The following is a 20426-nucleotide window of genomic DNA, read 5'->3' on the forward strand; positions in this document are numbered from 1 at the left end:
GGCATGTTAGTGTGATGAGCATTGCCTAACAACTAGGATGGAGTCGTCATAATTATTTTGAATGTTAGCTTCAAACCTTAGAGACATTCAGTTTTGAGGAGTGCTTAAGATCTTGGGTTCTGGTGTGGAGAGGCCTGGGTTCAGAGCCAGGCTCCACTTCTACCACTGTTTGGCGTGGAGCAAATCACCTCACTTCTCCAAGTCTCAGTCTCCTTATTTGTAAAGTAAGGATAAAACAGTAGCCATCTCACAGGATTGTTTTAAGGATAAATGAGGTGACGCCTGTGAAGCCCTGCCCTTATGTCTGTCACACAATGAACATTCAATAAATATTAGCTATGTAGGCTTGTGTCAGATGTGGACAGCTGGTCACTTCTTATCCTTCTCTTGTACCTTCCTTGACCCAGTTTGCAATGCTCAAAGTATTAGACAGCTTGTAGAAAAGATGTAAGATTTATTTTCTACTTTTTTCCTTTAAATATTTCAGGAAGCTGAACTTTGCAAGATTCATGCCAAATGCAAAGCAGTTCAAAGGAGTATAAATGCTGGCTTTTTTGGTGGCCCTGCCTTTCAGAAAATACTAGGTACGTGAGACATGAAGGCAATGTGATAATAATTCTCTGTGTCATAAGTGTGTCACTGAGTGTTATCCTTAGCTTTCTATTGGTGACTTTAATTTTAACAAATTTGTTTCATCTCTCCTGTTCTGTTCCTGCTGGCTATAGCCCAAGTTCAAGGTCTAGGCACATAAATGGAATCAAAGAATCATAGATCTTGGTTGAAAGGGACTTGAAACGTTGTTCATTCTTGTTGCACGTGGCAGCTTGCTCTTTTGTCATGCATGTTTTGGGTATACTCTGGTGGTTCTGGAAGGTTCTTATGGAAGAAGTGTTAAGAAGGCATTATATGAAGAAAAGAAGGTGATTGTAATGTAGTGTCATAAGAAAGTCCACAAAAGCTTTTTGAAGAAGTGGAAAAAGAAAACAACAGATGAAAATAAAGGAAGAATAATATGTTTGAAAAGTTAGACTATATAAGAGTGAAGTTTATGTTTGAATTAGACTGCAACAGGAAATTTTCTGGAGGTTATAGGAATGAATATCAATATTATCAAGACTTATGAAATGTATTTAAAAGATACCTTAAGTAGCTTCTGTTTCTAGAAGGCCCAGAAAAAGCTCTCCTTCCAGTGATCTATTAAAGTCGTGAATATTATGATCAAGACTTAGTTTCTGAAATTACAATGTAGGGACTCTTAATTTTACTTGACTTTTTTTTCTAAGCAATAGATTTGTCTGCAAGTCGTGAGAGTCATAATACTAAATAATCATGTTATTGTTCAAGATGTTCAGCCATGAAAAAACCCAGTAATGATGCTGAATGGACTGAGAAAAAAAAAAAAAAGACCTACATTCATATTTTTTATTTCAAGTACCAAAGTTGGATAGTTGAGAAATTAGCCTGTTCATTTTATGTTTCTGGAAAGATGAAGGCAAGCTTCATTTTAGTCTCTGCAGTCAGACATAGCCAGATGACATGCCAGAGTAACAGACCACACTGGCAGCTGTAAACAAGCTAATCGTTTTATTTATTAGAGCGATAGAACATGCATAATACATTGGACTCTTGTTACCTATAGAGAATTGCTCAGTTATAGCAAGATAGAGGCGGTACTAGCTGAAGAACATTTGTGTAATGAATCCACGTGTGTAGGAAAGAAGACAATAATTTATTAGAAAATTAGTAATATTATTGAAGAGTCTGTTGGCCTGGGCCAGTCGAATAGTCACCATTAAGTAATTACTTTAGATGCAGCAGGTGACCTTGTAACCAACTCAACTGTTCCAACCTAGAAGTTTTCCTAACGATAGTTTGGGCTATTAGTTTAGGAGAATGCCCAAGGAAGAGAATGAGGTCATAATAAGACAATGCTCTACCATAGAAGGCATTGACAGAGTAAGACCAGATCACTGGAGGTGATAATTTTGTAGAAGTGTATATTTTAAATAAGGAGGGTATAAATATAGGTATATCTTTCAGAAATAGCCATATAACTAATTTAATCCTAAATTCTTCTTTCAAATTCAGGTGAAAATTCAGGATATAAGTCACCTGAGTGGGCAATATCTTCGTAAATTAATACAACAAAGTGGATATTTCGGTGGGTCTTATGTAATGTAGCAAATATTAGAGAATTTGTAGCAAGTATGATTCCTTGGGGAGAGTGGTTAACGAGGAAAATTCCTTTAAAATGACTTTTTTCTTGCTTAGTGTTGCTGGCATCAAGTCTAGTTATTGATTTGTTTTCCATTTGCTACTTGATTTGTTTTAGAGACTGACACTTTTACAAGCTGACATCTCAGCATACAGACACTTTTTTTTTACTCCACTGAATGCAGTTGATGCTACTTACTTGATGCCATGCCTAGCAAAACCTAGTTAAAGGTTTCTCTTTGTGCTGCAATCCATCACTCCTTTTACAGTTCTTCTTCTGGAAGAGTGTAAACTGACTCCTGATTTTGGCATCTGCTATCCACCTTTCTGGCTGCTCCCTGCTGCTTCTTGATATCACTCTGTCAGGTAGACACTTGAGGATTTCATTGCTACCCAATTGTGCAGCAAATTTAAAATTATTTTACAGTTTTTTTTTTTTTTTTTTTTTTTCCCTGGTACGCGGGCCTCTCACTGTTGTGGCTTTTCCCGTTGCGGAGCACAGGCTCCGGACGCGCAGGCTCAGCGGCCATGGCTCACGGGCCCAGCCGCTCCGCGGCACGTGGGATCTACCCGGACCGGGGCGGGAGCCCGTGTCCCCTGCATCGGCAGGCGGACTCTCAACCACTGCGCCACCAGGGAAGCCCTACAGTTGTTTTTTTCTTTAAAGTTCCTGTTGAGATCATTGTGATGGATGAGTGATTAGCAGGAAATTAGGTACTGAAATAGAAAATTGATCAGCTGCTGTCAGTTGGTTATCCATTTATTTATTCTACCATTTGAAAAACATTTATTATTTGGCTATAAGGCACCCGAAGATTTAGAAAAAGATAAAGTACCATGTCCCTCAAGGAGCTCTCAGTGTAGTGAACAATTGCAGGATCACCTGTTCGATAAAACTCTGGAGTAGATCAACTTGGTGCGTTTCTATTTTTGCTGCTTCTATCTTTTCTTCCATGTCTTTTTCCTAGAGCCATGCAGAGCACCTGCACTGGGTCCCTGTTCTTGTGGCTTTTCTGTTGTCCTCTGTAGCATCAAAATATAGCTGCCCTATGCGCCTTTCTTTTGGGCTTTGTTCTCTCCTTTGGGTATAACTGAGTAATTTGATAAAAGACCCACGCCAGTGTGTTCATGCTGTACCCTTCCTGGGAAGAGATGTCTCTTTGGGGACAGAGTTTCTCAGGTGCCATGGACATATGGGTGGGCATTTGTTAGGTCAGGAATTCCTTAGGCTGCTTTATCAGAGACTGAAATAATGAATGCTTAAATGAATGTTGAAAGATGGTAAAATAATTTCTGTCTTTTGTGAAAGTTTGTGCTGGTAGCTCTCCAGGGGAGTAGGACAGCTTTGTCCCATGAGGTAGTAACACCTAGATTCTTTCTGTCATGCTGTGCTACTGTCCTCTGTGTGCTGACCTCATCCCCAAGGCAGGCTCGCTGCCACGGTACCAGGGTCTCACCCCAAAAGGTGTGGGAAAGAGGACATGGAGGGTAAGCAGTTTCCTTGTCAGAGCATGACCTGGACGTTGCATAAACTGATTTTGCTTAAATCGTATTGGCCGGAATTGACTAAAAGGCAATACCCATGTTAATGGAATGCTGGAAAATCTTGTCCCTAGGTGGGCCCACTGAAAACCACAGAGGGCATTTTTATGAAGGAAGAGGAGAGTGGGTTTTGGGGAAAATCAGCTATCTCTGCCTGAGTGTGTGTGTACAATCTTTCATCAGAGAAGGACCATGTGGACCCTCAATTGATCATGTGATTAAAGCAGAAAGAAGCAACGTCTCTAAATGCAGTGTATCATTGCAAGTGTTTGAAAACTGACAATGTTTCAACTGGCTGTTGAAAGGTTACTTGCACTCCTTTCCCCAGTTTTTCTGAGGAATACATGGGCATTAAAGACGTCTATTCCAATTGAAATTGGCACAATTAACTCGTTAAGGAGTGCTGTTAGTTTTTAAAGCACACCTGAAATTTTTTACTATTCCCTTTATAGCACTTGAATTTATCAGTATATGTCTGGTTGGGCATCTCTGGTGAGCCTTGGAGAAGCTATTTTCGTGCTAACGATGACTGCTTACAACCCTGTTATGAATCCCATTTTGAACCAAAGTCTTTCTAGTCTAATTTGTTTCCACTCAGTTCAACCAGTGTGTCATGAGTACCTACTATGTGTCTGGTACCAGATGCTAAGGAGCTACAAAAAGATGCAGTCTCTGTTTTTCAGCATCTCTCAAGGTAGGAGGTGAGACAGACAAATACATAAAAAGCTTTGAGTGCAGGATAGACAGTGATATGTGTGAGGCTAGAAACACGAAGAAAGTACTCTAGGAGCACAAGAAGTGAGGGTGATTCTGAATGCAAGGGCCCGGAGGGAGAGACTTCATTCAAGTTATGGGATTTAAGCTGGAAAAACATATGTGTGCCATTTCACTTGGCACACATGGGGCAAAGGCTCTCTCCGGCAAGTTTGTGGTTCTTAAGTAGTCTGATGTTGCTAGAACTTAGGGGGTACAAGCCATGGTAGGGGAGGAGAGGACTGTTGTGGGGAGGTAGGATTAGAAACACTGATTTTTGGAGTCAAATCATCTAGGTTTTTGCATACCAAGGTAAGAGACTAAGAAAACTCTGGGAGTGGTGTGTAGGACATCTTAGATGTTGTGTATGATAGCAGAAGTGTGTGTGTGTGCGTGCGTGTGTGCGTGCGTGTGTGTGTGTGTATGTGTGTGTGTGTGTGTGTGTGCTTGGGGGAGATAGAAGCCTTGAGACGGGGGACTGGTTAAGAGGTGATATTACTGGTCTAGGTGAGAAGAATTAAAAGTATAAACTAGGCCTGGGGCATAAGTATGGAAGTGGGACAAAGATTGTGAGAGTCTGATAACAACTGGTTTTGAGGGTGAGAGAAAAGTAGAAGGGGACTGTCAGTTTTTAAGCCTGAAGTGCTGACAAGGTGATACCACCAGTCAGATAAGAAACACAAGTAAATTCATGGAGATAATTGGGAATATTAATACCCACTACCTCTTATTGTGCAAAGGATATCCAAAGGCCTTGGAAAATAAAGTGCCAAATTACATGTAAGATGACATTTTAACCGACGCATTCTAGTGGGCTGTCTGGAATGTTCCTCCCTGATGGCAGAGGCCATAGCTGGTTTATTCCCCACTGGATACCCAGTGTCTGGTAGGAGGCCAATGACGATTAGCACAAAAGGCTCCAGAAGTCCTTACTAAAGAAACAAACTTTGTTTAACCCAGTATCTCATTTGGTCCTGAACTCTTTTGATGAATCTATCCTGTAAATGTCTCACAGAGAATTCCCCAGAACACACTTTGAGAAATACTGCCTTAGGCTAATATATGGTTAATGGTTAGATGAATAAGATAAATATCCTAAAGAGAGAAGGAAATTGGGGTCTATGTCTGTCTGTCTGCCTATCTCTTTTTCCATCTAACAGACCCAAAGGTAGTGAGATCTTCGGAAGGAGTGTCCCTTGGCAAAGGCATAGCCACAAAGAAGGATGAATGGTTGACCTTTCCCCCTCACCTGATCACAGCTTTTGAAAGACTCACCATCAATTTTAAAATGTGTCTTTAAAGCTCTAAATATGGCCCTAGGACTTTACTCTTTAGACTCAAGTTCAAGATGATGGTCACAAGCATGTCCTGGAGGCAGTTTTGAGCTTTTTAAAAGCTTCATTTAGTTTTCAAATGTTTATCAGTGCTCCCAGCACCCTGGAAGGCCAAGAGAGACCTTCAGAATTCAATAGAAGTGCAGAGAAAGGAATGGAGCACAGTGTTTAATTATTTTTTAAATATATGCTGTTGGTTCTATTATAGAGGAAAAAATGCAACACACACACACACACTGCAGGATTTATACATTATCTGTTGTTTGGAACCTCTGTGAGGGATGGTTAATATGCAGAGAAAAAAATATCAATGCAGGGATGTTTATTCCTTTGTAAGGAGAGTTTTTAAGAAGGGAAGCAATGCTTTCCTGATTTATTGCAGCATAACCTTTTTAAAAAGTAGGTCCCACTGAAAAATTACAAGGCATTTTAGTAATCTCTGCTCTATATATGTCAGTCAATATTATAATAACTATATTACATAGGCACTGTTTTACAATAATCAAGCCTGGAGTCGAGCCTTGGATACCAGGATCCTTGGAGCCTAGCTATACTAAAGCACATGTTCTGTAACTGCTTATTTAATAACTAGTGGCCTTGCTTGCCTCTTGTCAAAAAAGACTCTTATTTCATGAATGATTAAAGTGCTAGAAACCGAAGATTTATGGCTCTCTCGCTCAAAATGCTCATGTGGCTCTTGTCTGATTAAAGGTACCTATTGTTGAACATATTTCATTTACAGTGTAATTCTTGGGTTACCAAGGTAACATTCAGGTTAATCAGCTGCACCACACTTTGCCTAATTGAGGGAGAGCACTTCAGCTCCCACTTCAGTCCCTGAGAGATAGCAGTCCTTTTCTTTTGATTTTTTTTTTTCAGTCTGACATTTGGAGGCTGTTTCAGATGCTCTTGACTTCAGAACTGTTTCCCTCTCTGGCCCTGACACATGGTACTATGCCCTCACATTAGCTGCGCTTGAAGAACTGGGTTTTACAAAGGCTGTTTTCCTATTTGTTATGTGTAAGTAGGATCACACTATTATGTACTGTTCTCTGGCATTATAATAATATGGTTGAAGTTATAATTTTGCATATTAAGATCAGCACGTTGGAACGTGTTTCCTATTTTCTCTTCTTGGTTTTCTGAGTGCCTGTCCACCTGAGCAGATGTGAACGAGATATTTTATTTGAAGCTGGGGGTTGAGGAGACTAAGCTGAACTTCCTGAAACTTTATTGGACAAAGCTGTTAAGTGAAATTTCTGTGTCATTTAACTCTTTCTTCTTACTTCATTTCCCTCTGAAAAAGTGCCCAAAGTAACCTCTCTGGTCAGCTGCTGTTGCTGCACTAAGGAATCAGATACATATAGCGTCAACCAAAGTGAAAATGGGTGGCTGAGGATAACTGTTTTTGAACTGTTGGAAACAGATATACAGATTATTTAGTGTCCAACCTCAAGAGCCGTTGTTTGAGAGCTAGTCTATGAGATCATGCAAAAGCAAGGCCTCTAAAAATTACTTTGTAATACGCCCATGAAGCTGAAATTCAACTAGGTGAGTTTTGATCTTGACTAGAGAAAATAAGTAAGTAAAACTAGTTCTGATTAGAGAGCTGAAAAAGGATTCCACTGTTTTGTGTTCTCTAGGGGGTTGTAGTTCTTTCTCATCGATGAGTAAGATATTAGGTCTCTTTATGTAATATTTGCTATAAATATTTCCCTAGTTTGCTATTTACTTTTCAATTTTAATTATCTTGAATGATTTAAAATATATATGTAGTTAAATAAGACAGCTTTTACTTTGTGATTTCTTTTACTGTTTTAAGCTTAGAATATTCTCTAAAACTTTGATATTTGATACTATTTCTTTTAGCTTTTGATAATTATTTTTTAAAACAACTGAACTTTTAAAATTCAACTGGAATTTAAGTGGGTACATGGTACAAGGTAATGACTAAATAGCCTTCTTTTCCTAATGGGTGATAGCACTGTTATTGAGACAGTATTCCTCTCCTCTGCTGACTTTTGATTTCTCCTCCATCATGTATCACATACTCACATGATTTATTTCTGAGCCACCTACTTTGTTATTGACTTTTTAGTCTATTCTTGTGCTATAATCATGCCTTTTTTTTTTTTTTTTGCGGTATGCTGGTCTCTCACTGTTGTGGCCTCTCCTGTTGTGGAGCACAGGCTCCAGACGCACAGGCTCAGCGGCCATGGCTCACGGGCCCAGCCACTCCGCGGCACGTGGGATCCCCCCGGACCGGGGCACGAACCTGCGTCCCCTGCATTGGCAGGCGGACGCTCAACCACTGCGCCACCAGGGAAGCCCCATGCCTTTTAATTAGTATTAGTAATTAGTATTAATCAGAATCCAGTAGGACTAGTGTTCCACCAAAGAATGAGATTCTTTAGTATCAGTAGATAGCAATAAGCCTTTAAATTATTATTTTATTATTAGCTTATGAAATGGTATCTCATGAACCTGTTTGGATTTAAACACATATGTAGGTTCCAAAGTATAATAAAACATATTCATTCAGCTTTAGACTATTACATATTTAAAGAGCTGTTTTTCTGTTTATTTGTTTCAAAATCTCTCAAAAGGATATCCAGCACACATTATATGTCCATGCCGTGAAACCTGGTTTTAGAGAAATTTTCTCTGTTCTAAAAGCAAGCTGCCATTAAATCTAGGCACAAAACAAAGTAGAGAAGATTAAAAATGGGAAAAGCTGCCATTTTATACTCAAGTATTACTAAGGCAATTATGGACATCCTTGAGCAGTAGGATTATGCTTCTTTCTTGTCCTCTTCTCCCAGCCCCTTTCCCCCTTTAAAAATATCTTTTAAGTATAATTAAAGAAGTTTTGCATGATACTTTTTAGTTATTCAAGGGATAAATGATATATCCTTCCAATAGTCATCATGATTCTAGCAATGATTATGAATTTGAGAATGTTGATCTCTTTGAACTTAATGTCATCCTTGTATGCCTGTGGTGTTATACATGTTACAGGAGACATAAGCTATCTATTTTATTCTAAAAGCACAGTCTGCTCTGGGTTGATTACACTGTCTACCTGAATTTAGCTGTTTTCAAATAAGGATTTTTAGCCAGATGTAATCTATGCAACTTTTTCATGTTCTAAGAATTAGCATTTAATCTCTGTTTAACCGAAATTTAGTTAGCACCTCTGTTGACACCTCTGCATTTTAACACTGGGATTTCTTTGTGGGACACAATTCCTTTCAATCAACTTAATATCCCATCTTGGTCTCTAGGGGACAATAATTGAGTTTAGGCTAGTTTTAAATAGCTATAAGGACAGGGAACACAGATGGGTATTTCATTGATTAACACTAACCCTGGCCTAAGGCCCCAGTGTCAGGCATTAGATTAGGACATTACGAGGAGAATGACAGAGTTTTGGTACTTTATTCCTCTCAATAACATTCTTTCACATATTAAGTTTATCCCCCCCTAGGTAGCTACTTTATCATGCAGAAGGCCTTAATCCACTGATGTGACTCTCTCTGCTCTCACTTTGATGCAGCCTCTGTTTACAAGAGTAATGCGGCCTGTGTAAGACAAAGTACTCAGGACAAGGACAACTGAATAAGGCTTTTAGATGCACAGTGATCCGACCTAAAAACAAAACAAAGCAAAACCCACACTGCGCGCAAACACACACACAAACACAGACACAAACCCACAAGCACAGGCGCACATGCACACACAAATGCCAACAAAACTGAGGCTTTTTTGGAAATGCAATTATGGTGCTTGCATCCTGAAGAATCCAACATTAGGATTTCATCAAGAAGACCCTACGTTACTGATCTCCTTGTTTGGCACTTTATCTTTTCTTCACCTTTGACCTTTCTTTCAGGCTCTCTTCAAGGCGTCGTGAACGTAAGCCCTTGTGGTGTTCTTTTAGAAGTAGGATTGCTGCCATCCCCTCTGGTGAATTGAAGCAGCTGCCGGAATCAGTGACAAGGTTGGGTCCAGACTTGGTATCCTGGCTGGGAAAGAGATTATGGGTCAGTCCCCAGTGCTAGGATACAAAAGATTCAAGCAGTTCAGGATTTTTTGGATATCCGAAAAAGATTTCATGAAATTTGTAAAGATCTAACAGTGCATTGCAGATTTCACGTGGTCTAAACAGCTTATACTAAACCAAACTCTCGGCAGTCAGTAAATGGTGTTTTCACAGCTATGCAGTTTTTCCAAGATTGAACTGCGCTGGAATAGTTTAATTCCACCAGATTGTGTGGCTGCTGGAAGAAGCAGGTGGCCTTTACATTTAGCTGCTTTAGCTGTTAAAGGGTATCCTAAATTTAGAGGACCCCCATCTTACACTGTGAAGATTTATATGCTTACCCTAATAAATTTAGATGATCAGGCAATGCCTTTATTCTTCAGAGCACTGGTGAGTTACAAGGTTAGATACTGTAGGAAGTATAAATTTCTGGAGGAAATAAATCATTTACTTATTTATTTATAAAAATAAAATATTTTTCCCGTAAAAGGAATAAACAGTACCTTAAAAGACTTATGTTTTATCTTTTGTCATCATCTTGTCTTTCACCAACGTCTCAAGAGAAAATCTTCTTTGAGATTTACCTAGGGTTGAAAGTTTTTAAAAAAATTATAATATTCTTACCTAAATGTAATTGTGAAGAAAGGTGTATTATAATTACATGTTGAAATTGTATGTTTCTGATTATCCAAAGTGTAACCTATCAAAATCTTCAGCATTTTGAAGGGAGAGAATTAAGTACATTTGTTCCTTATAGCCTTTCTCTTTCTTTTCCTTCATTTATTTTTCCTCCAAAAGATTTTACTAGGAATCTGCAAGATGATTGTTTGGTATTGTATAGTGATCCCTGTGTGTTAAAGATAGTAATAAATAAGCAAAAAGGAGGAAAGACTTATTTTCTTTCTTAATTAAAAAAAATTTATTTACTTTATTTATTTATTTTTGGCTTCATTGGGTCTTCGTTGCTGTGCGCGGGCTTTTCCCAGTTGTGGGGAGTGGGGGCTACTCTTCGTTGCGGTGCACGGGCTTCTCACTGTGGTGGCTTCTCTTGTTGCAGAGCACAGGCCCTAGGCACGCGGGCTCAGTAGTTGTGGCCCGTGGGCTCTAGAGTACAGGCTCAGTAGTTGTGGCGCATGGGCTTAGCTGCTCTGTGGCTTGTGGGATCTTCCTGGACCAGGGCTTGAACCCATGTCCCCTGTGTTGGCAGGCAGACTCCCAACCATGCACCACCTGGGAAGCCGGAAAGACTTATTTTTAAAAGATAGAACATTTGGCATAACCTGCATATCCACATCTGAGACTGTTGGAATGGCCAAAGAGCAAATCCTCTGGCATTGACCATCGCTGCGGTCAGGGGCACACAGACATTTACCCGGTGCTCTCACAGTGCATCATTGCTGTCCTAAAGCAACCTCCTTTAGTTGAGTAGGACTCACTTGGGGAGAGTGGCATTTTTTTTTTTTTTTGCGGTACGCGGGCCTCTCACTCTTGTGGCCTCTCCCGTTGCGGAGCACAGACCCCGGACGCGCAGGCTCAGCGGCCGTGGCTCACGGGCCCAGCCGCTCCGTGGCATGTGGGATCTTCCCGGACCGGGGCACGAACCTGTGTCCCCTGCATCGGCAGGCGGACTCTCAACCACTGCGCCACCAGGGAAGCCCAGAGTGGCATTTTTTAGCTCTTCACAGCAGTTGTATGTTTTGGAGGCAAACAGTGATGGTTCATATTACTCTTTTCTCAATTAGTTGGAAATTTGCTAACTCATTTGTTTGGATTAATTCAACAAAAATCCATTGAGAACATAGCATTACCAGAGTACATACACATACGGAGCACCAACTCTGGAGCTTCCTGCCAAGAATACCACTTCATCTAGGCCAGGACACACATCATATCAGAGACTTACAAAGCTGCCACAGATCTTAAAGATCCTCTGGTTTTGTAGTTCCCAAATTTTCATCAATCAAGACCTCTTTTATTATTTTATCTCTCTGGTACCCACATTTTGAAAGATTTGAAATGCTTTACTTACGAGTTTGGTTTCCTTTAGGCTAAAAAAGAATTGCAAATAATTCAGGAATAGTCATCTATTTGGGGGGTCGATTCCTGGAGATTTTTGGGGCCCCAGTTTGGGTATCTGTGGTCTCAGGTGACCTTGTTCTATCCATGAAGGATTTGCACTTACCTGGGCCCCTCCTCTCCCCATCAAGATCACAGAGTTAGTTTGAAGCAGAATAGAAACCAGGTTCTGGGTAGAATTGTCTAGTAAGTCTAATCAAAGTTTTTCAGAGAACAGGTGAAAAGTGTGGTGACGGTTTTTCACCTCTGGACCAGTGGAATCCATCTGAAGGAAAATGTATTTTTATATACAATTAATCTTTCCTTTTAGATGTTGTTTGGGAAACTCCTAATGACTAAATTCTCACACCAACAATCACAACAAACAAAGGCATTGTGTGCTCCTCCTCTCTTGACACTCTCACATGACTTTCATCATTACAAAGATTGGCTGTTATGATATTCATATGAATCTGACCTGAGCCAGCAAAAGCCAGGGAAATCGATTAGAGAGGAAAATTTGGCCTCACATCTTGTGTTCCCATGGGGGCTGCCTGTAGCCGCTGGGCAGCCAGGAGTTGGCAGGTGGCTCATCTGTGACACAGTTCTGAAAAAAAATGAGGTGGATGCTGAAGCACAATCCTTCCAAAAAAAAAAAAGAAAAAAAAAAGTCCCTTTGGTCCATTCAGATTCCCACCTAAGCTCATGCTTTCATGCCATTTGAGTCCTAAATGAAAGCTACTATATAATGAGGCAAAACTCAGATATGGAAAATGAGGCAGTTGGTCTGAATTCCTAGGTTAGATTTCTTTTTTCTAAAGTGATAATTTGCTAATCTCGTGCTGGTGGATTTGGTCCCTTGCATTCTCTGGCAGTCAAGGAAAAGTTAGCTCAAGTTTTGCTCCCTCTGCCATTAACAGATGGCACGCAGATCTAAGCATAAGCTGTGGCTCCCCGGCCACAGGGAAAGGGTGAGGGCCGCTCCCCTGTGGACACCCTCAAAAGGCCCTAAGCTTGAGTAGCACAAATGAAAAGGTCTAGTGCTGGTGTTAATTACGCAGAAACCACACAGAAAGTGCTGGCTGTTACTGAGTTGAGAGGTTGGGCATCTCTTCTTCCCCAGATAAAAGGCTTGATATGAAAACATTTTGCAAAGGACAATGAAGTGAAGATTAGCATAATCTTCTGCAGTATCCTCAGTAAGCTATCCATGAGTGAGTTGCTTTTTTCTCATTCCTTCGGCTCTAATGTCTGGATTTAAGGAATGGTATTGTTACAAGTAGGCTTTGTCCTTGGAGGCTGACAGTTGTGTTTTTCCCGCCTTATATGATCATCCCAGTTGCTAGTCCCCTGCTCTTTGGGTAAGCAGACAATGGAAGGAAAAATGAAGTGTCAGTTCATTGACAGAACCTCTCTCTGCTATGTTATTCTTAATCCAGACTCTTCAGGGTTTTTTCTTTTCTTTTCTTTCTCTCTCTCTCTTTTAAATATTCTGTCACCCATGCTCCCTGTTTGAATAGGGGAAAGTCCATTTAATATCATCCTGAGGGAAATATAGAGCAAGTAACACTGAACTTTGGAGCTTTAGGCAGCTTTAAATTTAAAAAAATTCAAATTGTGTTGTTTTCTCTGTACTTCAGTCGGAACGTTAAACTGCCGTTCTTATATTTTATATCAAAATGTGAGTAGCTGTTAAAACGGCTATTGAGACGTATGCAACTAAAAGACTTGAGTGCTGCGGTTTTTCACGGGAAGAATTTAACCACTTGCATAATGCAGCTTAATGCGGTTCTCTCGGGGGCTGGTCCGGTGGCTAATGCCCTCATGTGTTGGCCACTTTGATCCTGAATGCCCCGTTTTTAAGTCTTGCTATGGCTGGTTAAGCTAGTGCTCTGTAACCCCGGGGACAACTTGAGGGTTCTGAAAGTCATGAGGCACAGTCCTCAAGATCAAAATATAAAAATAGGTCTGGGGTCAGGGAACTCGACAGGCCCCCGGAAGCTCTCCACTTCTACAGCTGGAGACTGTCTCTTATGTATTTAGAATTCGTCATTAGGATTCTTACAAAGAAGTGCAGTATGGGATTGCTGCAGGGCAGGCTCTTTGAATCCTATTCCTGATAAAAAATAAAGAAAAACCCAACTTCTGGCTGCTGACAGGAGACAAGGCGAGTATAAGGAACACATTAAAAAGCAGCTTATGCCTATTTTTTTAAATTAATTAATTAATTTATTTATTTTTGGCTGTGTTGGGTCTTCATTTCTGTGCGAGGGCTCTCTCTAGTGGCGGCGAGCGGGGGCCACTCTTCATCGCGGTGCACGGGCCTCTCACTGTCGCGGCCTCTCGTTGCGGAGCACAGGCTCCAGACGCGCAGGCTGAGTAGTTGTGGCACATGGGCTTAGTTGCTCCGCGGCACGTGGGATCTTCCCAGACCAGGGCTCGAACCCGTGTCCCCTGCATTGGCAGGCAGATTCCCAACCACTGCGCCACCAGGGAAGCCTGCTTATGCCTATTGATGGCTGAAGAAAGGTTAGAATGGCTGGGTTTTGAGTTTGGGTGAAAACCTGAGAGTTTATTTATTATACACGATGAGTTTGGGGAGTCACTGGTGCTTTTTAAAGGCTCGGAGAGCCCATTAGTATAGATATCTTAAAAGCCTGTATCAGACCATTTGTTGACCTTCCCAAAGTTCCACCAAGGCCAATTTTGACATGATTTCCACTGTGGACCTAGACTGTCTACCTGTTGTACTGCCCAGGTTTGACCCATCAGACTTAGCTAAGATTTTCTTTCCTTGTAAGAATCCCTTGAGTAGATCTGATTTTCTTTCACTGAGGTAGCTCTTCCACTTGTCTGTAATCCAAACTGAGATCAACACTCGATGCAACCAAAATCACCTGGGCCTGGATCAGCAGCCGAAGGTCACTATGTTGCTATGGTATGACATCAAAGAAGAAAGGGACTTTACGTGTCACCGGATAGTTACCGTACCATGATACCGAACTATGACTGGGAGCCAAAGGTCCAACCAAATCACTCCACCATGAGATTTGATGATTTGTGTGGTAGAGTGAAAGGAGTACTTGATGTGGAGCCCGACACACCTGTGAGTTCCAGCTCTGCTCTTAGCTGCTGGGTGACCGGACTTCTGTGAGCACTGTTCCATTATCTGTGCAGTGGTCATCTCAGCGGCAACTCCACAGTTCTGTTGAGAGGGTTAAAGGAGATCAAGCCTTTTAGAGCAACCTGTAAACTGTAAATCTTTACACCTACAAAAGGTGTCATTATGGTACTTTTAGAAAGATTCCCATGGAACATGAATTCACTTAGCAAACAGTGTTGAATGCTTACCATGTACAGACTCTCTGAGCCTAGGGGGATTACAAAGACCAATAAGGCACAGTTCCTGCCCTCAAGGAAGTCAAGATCTAGCAAGAAGCAGGCAAAACCAACCAACCAACTGATGAAAACAAAACCAAACCACCTTGTGCCAGGAACCACTATAACTTTATGAAAGTCTAACCCTTCTAACAAGTATTGGTGGAAAACTTGACTGTGTACACTGCACTGTGCTGAATATTTTGGTGGTGGTGGGAAATCCTGAGAAGTATGATGTAGTCATAAATACTTATAGTCTACCTGGGGAGGTAAGACATACACATATGAATTCCTTTACCTACTAACATAAGGCAGTAAAATATGAATGCCAGATGAACAAAGTGCAGAATAAATAAAAATGAGACAGCCATAATTCCCAGAGAAGATGAGATTTGAGTTGGCCAAGTCCGAGAACCCTTAGAAGTCTCATAGCACTTCATTTTATCTCCTTGAAGCACTTACTCTGTCTACTGTATGTTCATTATAAATAATAATATCATTATTACTGCTCCTGGTAAGCTCCCTGAAAGCAGGTTCTTATCTTACTTTTTTTTTTTATCTTCTCTGATGCTTAGTGAAATGCCTAACACAGAGTAGGAACTCATTATAATAATATTTGTTCAGTGAATACAGGTTAGAGGTATGACTTAATAGACAGGATACTGGAGACTTTATTTCCATTTGCGTACCCTCAAATCATTATTCTGGTTCACCTCGGTATCTTTCAACGTGTCCAGAAGCTTTGAATGAGTAATGTACATGTACATGAATGTACATGAAGTACATGAATTTTGAATGAACACACCTGGAGCTTCTTTCTCTTCACAGGCTAACCAAATGCCTTGCCCACACCATTTTTACATCCCTTGAAATCCCGCTTCCTCAGTGAAACCTTTGTCTCTGGACCAGGAAGGTACTCACATCCCTCTTGCACTCCCCACCCCACTCCCCATAGAAAGCACAAGAGGGATTCTTTTGCCTTTTTCTGTTTTCCATTTCTCAAAGAAAAATTTTCCAAGGTATTTTCTCTGATCTCCATTCCAATAATACTCCTTTCCTAGTTCCATCTCTAAAATACTTTGATTTACTTTACCTAAGTAGGGATTCATGTAGTGGGCCAAAGTCTCCGTCTTGTAGCTTTCCCTCTCTACAAGGTGCTGACTGGTGATTCTAAGTTCCTGGAAGTCATTGGGGCCATTTAATTTACTTGTGATAACAAAAGTGCAGTGCTTGGTGCAGTTAGAAACTTAATAAATGTTTGTTTTTTTTAATAATAAAATGAGTCATTTAATCAATTCTTCCTGAACATTTCTGAGAATGTTAAACTTATGACATTGCTGTAGCTTGAAAAGTTTGGTATTTTGCCTGGTTCCTTTTTTGCTGGAAACTTGCTATGGTGTTAGCAGTATGAATAGTTGACCACACTATGCTATTCTTTTCAAAACCTCTTCTGTGAATGGGACTGGGAGGTTTCTGGGTTATACAAGTTGTAGGTGGTATGCTAATGGCATAGAATCTTCTAGAATTATTTTGGAATGGTTTGTTAAGGTGGTTTATTATTCCCCTATTTACTTTCTCCTTCAGGTTACTCTACGTGCTCAACCTGAAGCAGGCTGACAGGCTGGGAATGATTAATGTAAACAACTCATGCCAGTCAGTGGCCTGTGCTGGTTCATTTAGAACTCAGTAAACACTTTTCTTTGAGTGCCACTGCTCTGCTACAACAAAGTTGACTCTATCGCAGCCTTTGCTGTCTCTGTAATGTAAAAATGTCTCTCTTTGTATGTCTGTTTTTATTTCTCTTGTATTTCTGTTGTCTTCTATCTAGGACACTGTATTTTATCAGACTTGATTTTCTAAAAACTTCTAAGTTACCAGTAATATATGTTAATATCAATGCTAAATAATGGTCACTGAAGTCTGAAACAGTGAACATTATTTTGAGGGGAAAAGAACAAATATCTAACACAACTAGTTCCAAATTCCCTGGCTGGTCTGAGAACTGTGTCAAGCTGTGATGAAACCCCCAGGAGATGGCAAGATGATGTTTAGTTGAGAAAGAAAGGCACTTAAGCACTGGGTAAAGGAAAAGGGAAAAGAAATAATGCTGCAAAAAGAGAGCTTGAGGAAGCACTTAGACACTTAAGTATCTTTCATAGACTCTCCATGATGCAGGTCACTAAGACTGCATTCACTGTCACTGTGGGTCTCCTGCTCTTGGACCACAGGCAAGGAGGACTGGGCCACAGGCATTTTTGATATTATTAAAAAGAATTGAAAGCCAGCAGGATCAAAACGCCCTAGAATAGTTGTTAGACAGTTACTTCTTATGTAGTTTGGATACAGTGGTCATCCTTTTGGGACTGCTCAGGGCAGAGGTGTTGCAAACCCATGCATGTTGTCAGCTGTGCCTTTGCTACACGTGATCCTCTGGGATTAAGTTTTGCCACGCATGATCCCTTGGGGTTTAGTTTATCACTCAAAATGTGGGTGAGTTTATTAAATTTGATTGGAATGAGGGAACTTAAAGTGCATTGATGTTGGTGATGGAATATATTTCTTTAATTTTTAGTAAAGAATCTAAACAATATGCTAACTTTTATTTATTTATTTTTAAAATGTTGATTTATTTAGTTGGTTGCATCAGGTCTTAGATGCGGCAGGCAGGCTCCTTAGTTGCGTCATGTGAGCTCCTTAGTTGTGGCATGTGAACTCTTAGTTGAGGTATGCATGCATGTGGGATCTAGTTCCCAGACCAGGGATTGAACCTGGGCCCCCTGCATTGGGAGTGCGGAATCTTAACCACTGTGCCACCAGGGAAGTCCCCTATGCTAACTTTTAAAAGACAAGTTTAGAAGATGAATTGGATGAGTGATTAGTTCAAAACATTAATCTGTAAGGACAGGGGCTGACCCTCATCCAGTTTTGTACCCTTAGCCTAGAGCACAGGTCCAGCAAAAAGAAGATGCCTGATAAATACTCGACGATTTACATTACATTTGTCTGCTTTGATTTTAACAGAAAAATACCTAGAGGGAAAATGATATGACTACCCATCTGGCATAAAGTGACTTATTTTGGTGAACTTATTAGCAACTGGAATAATTTGGAGCTTTTGGCCAATGAGGGTGAAAGAAGCAGCTGACTCGAGAGCATGATGTGATGGGAGGCTCCCCTGCCCTATTGTTTGAAATTCTCACGATTAAATATGTGCATTTGAGTTAAGGCATAGATTTTAGAAAGCTTTTGTTAAAATGCACATGTGTTATCTGGGATGGGGAATACATTCATTTGTGCACACCCTGTACAGATTAAGTAGAGGAGAGCAATTCCTTGAGTGATCAGGACCCAGAACAGATAGGTTTTGACTGGAGCTATGGGTGAGGAAAGGAGACATGAAATGTATGGTACCATTCACCTTGAAAGCTACTGCATTAGACAACCAGGATACAGACCTGGATGATATAAGGGGTAGGTTTTGGATGCTACATACCTCAGATTCTGTTTACTCTTTTGATGCTGCACAATTGTGATGTTAACCTTGTAGCCTGAATTCTAAGAACCTAACACACTTGTCCTTAAACATGCTCCACCACTTTTGATCTAGTTTGTGTTAAATTCAAGAATTTTGACTTTTCTGATAGAGTAAGGGGGGATGAGTCAGACCAGGCGGCAGCCCAACACTATTCCAGTCAGGTTGATTGTGTGTTGTTCTCAGTGAGTCTACGTCTTTTTGTTTTGGTGAAATACCATAGAAAAAAGCTGTTACAACACCTATTACAATATTTCCAGAGTGGCCCAGCAGGAGAAAAAACATTCAGGAGAGGGAGATTGGAATGTAGAGACAAAATAGCTGGGTCTAAGAAGGGTTGTAAAAAAATGAGGGGAACAGGAGCTAAATGTAGCAATTACGTGAAAATCATAGTACCTGTACTGGACTTTGGAGTTCCCACCCTTGCTGGAGTATCAACATTTAGTGGTCCATTAACCTTTGTGAGAGGCAGCAGGGGACGATATGGTTCGAACCTGACACATGAACAGTTAAGACCGTACACTCACTGAAGATTTGAAGAGTTCTGAATAGTCACTCTAATGGCTGCAAGCTGAAAGGTTATGCTTTCTCCCAGTTCCCTCTCCTCTTGAGGTCTAATGGACTCATAGCATAATTGAAAGTGTATACCTTCTCTGCAACAGATTGCTTTACCAATGGAGGAGAAGCGGTGGACTCATATAAGCAAGTATTTATTGAACATCTCTCTAGGTCTGCGTTAGGAGGGGAAGGAGAAGTCTCACTACTCTCAGATTAAGGTGGTGTGGTGTCAGCGAAAGAGCAACGGATTCCGAGTCGGGAGATTGGCTTTGATTCCCAACTCTCCACTTCGTGAATCCTGTTGTGTCAATAACATCTTCAGCCTCAGTATCCTCATCTATGAAATCCACAAAGTTCGACGTGGTATATCTACCTCAGTGGGCCATAATGGAGATAGTGAGATAGTGTGTATGGATGTGCTGAAATATCATACAACTATAATATTATTTTTTTATTTATAAGACTGATGTGCATGAAAGAAAAACTAATACTTTTTATACAGTGCGTATAATTAAATATTTAGTGTAGTTGGGTATTGTAATAAGTGCAGTAGGAAGTCAGAATAGGGAGATTGTTGGTATGAATTGCAGAGGCCAGGAAAGTTTTTAGATTATTTCCATTTTGCTATGTGCACTTATTCATTCCTCATCTTTCTGAATGTCTTCTTACCCTTGAACAAAGCAGACGTAGTTAGCACTGGCTGCCTTTGTTCCCTGACAGTAGTTAAAGCTTCAATTAGGCTGGTATCCATTGAAAGTTGACATACCCATTTCTTTTACGTATTTGTACAGGCACAGAATCAAGTCTGTATTTGGGTTGTGTTGTGGCAGGGTTTGAAGTCATGTTCAAAGATCTAAAAGAACTGAATGACTGAGGACACAGAGTAGAATTCTAACCTTCCGCTTATGTGCAAAATCAAAAACATGCAAAGTTTGTGGTATCTGAGCTTCATCTGATCGTTCGAACATGAAAGTATAAAAAGAAGGCCCAGAAATAGGAGTCTTGTCTGTTTGGATGT

General features: G+C 40.5%; 1 long non-coding RNA gene across 1 annotated transcript in view; it reads left to right on the forward strand.

The window, feature by feature from the left end:
- Positions 1 to 509: 509 nt before the first annotated feature.
- LOC141275696 (uncharacterized) overlaps positions 510 to 20426 on the forward strand; it is an 86159-nt gene continuing 66242 nt past the window's right edge. The window contains exon 1 of the long non-coding RNA XR_012323901.1: positions 510 to 584. This is a non-coding gene — a long non-coding RNA (uncharacterized lncRNA). The remainder of the gene's footprint in view (positions 585 to 20426) is intronic.

Source organism: Tursiops truncatus, chromosome 1 (assembly GCF_011762595.2).
Source record: "Tursiops truncatus isolate mTurTru1 chromosome 1, mTurTru1.mat.Y, whole genome shotgun sequence".
Classification (NCBI taxonomy): Eukaryota; Metazoa; Chordata; class Mammalia; order Artiodactyla; family Delphinidae; genus Tursiops; species Tursiops truncatus.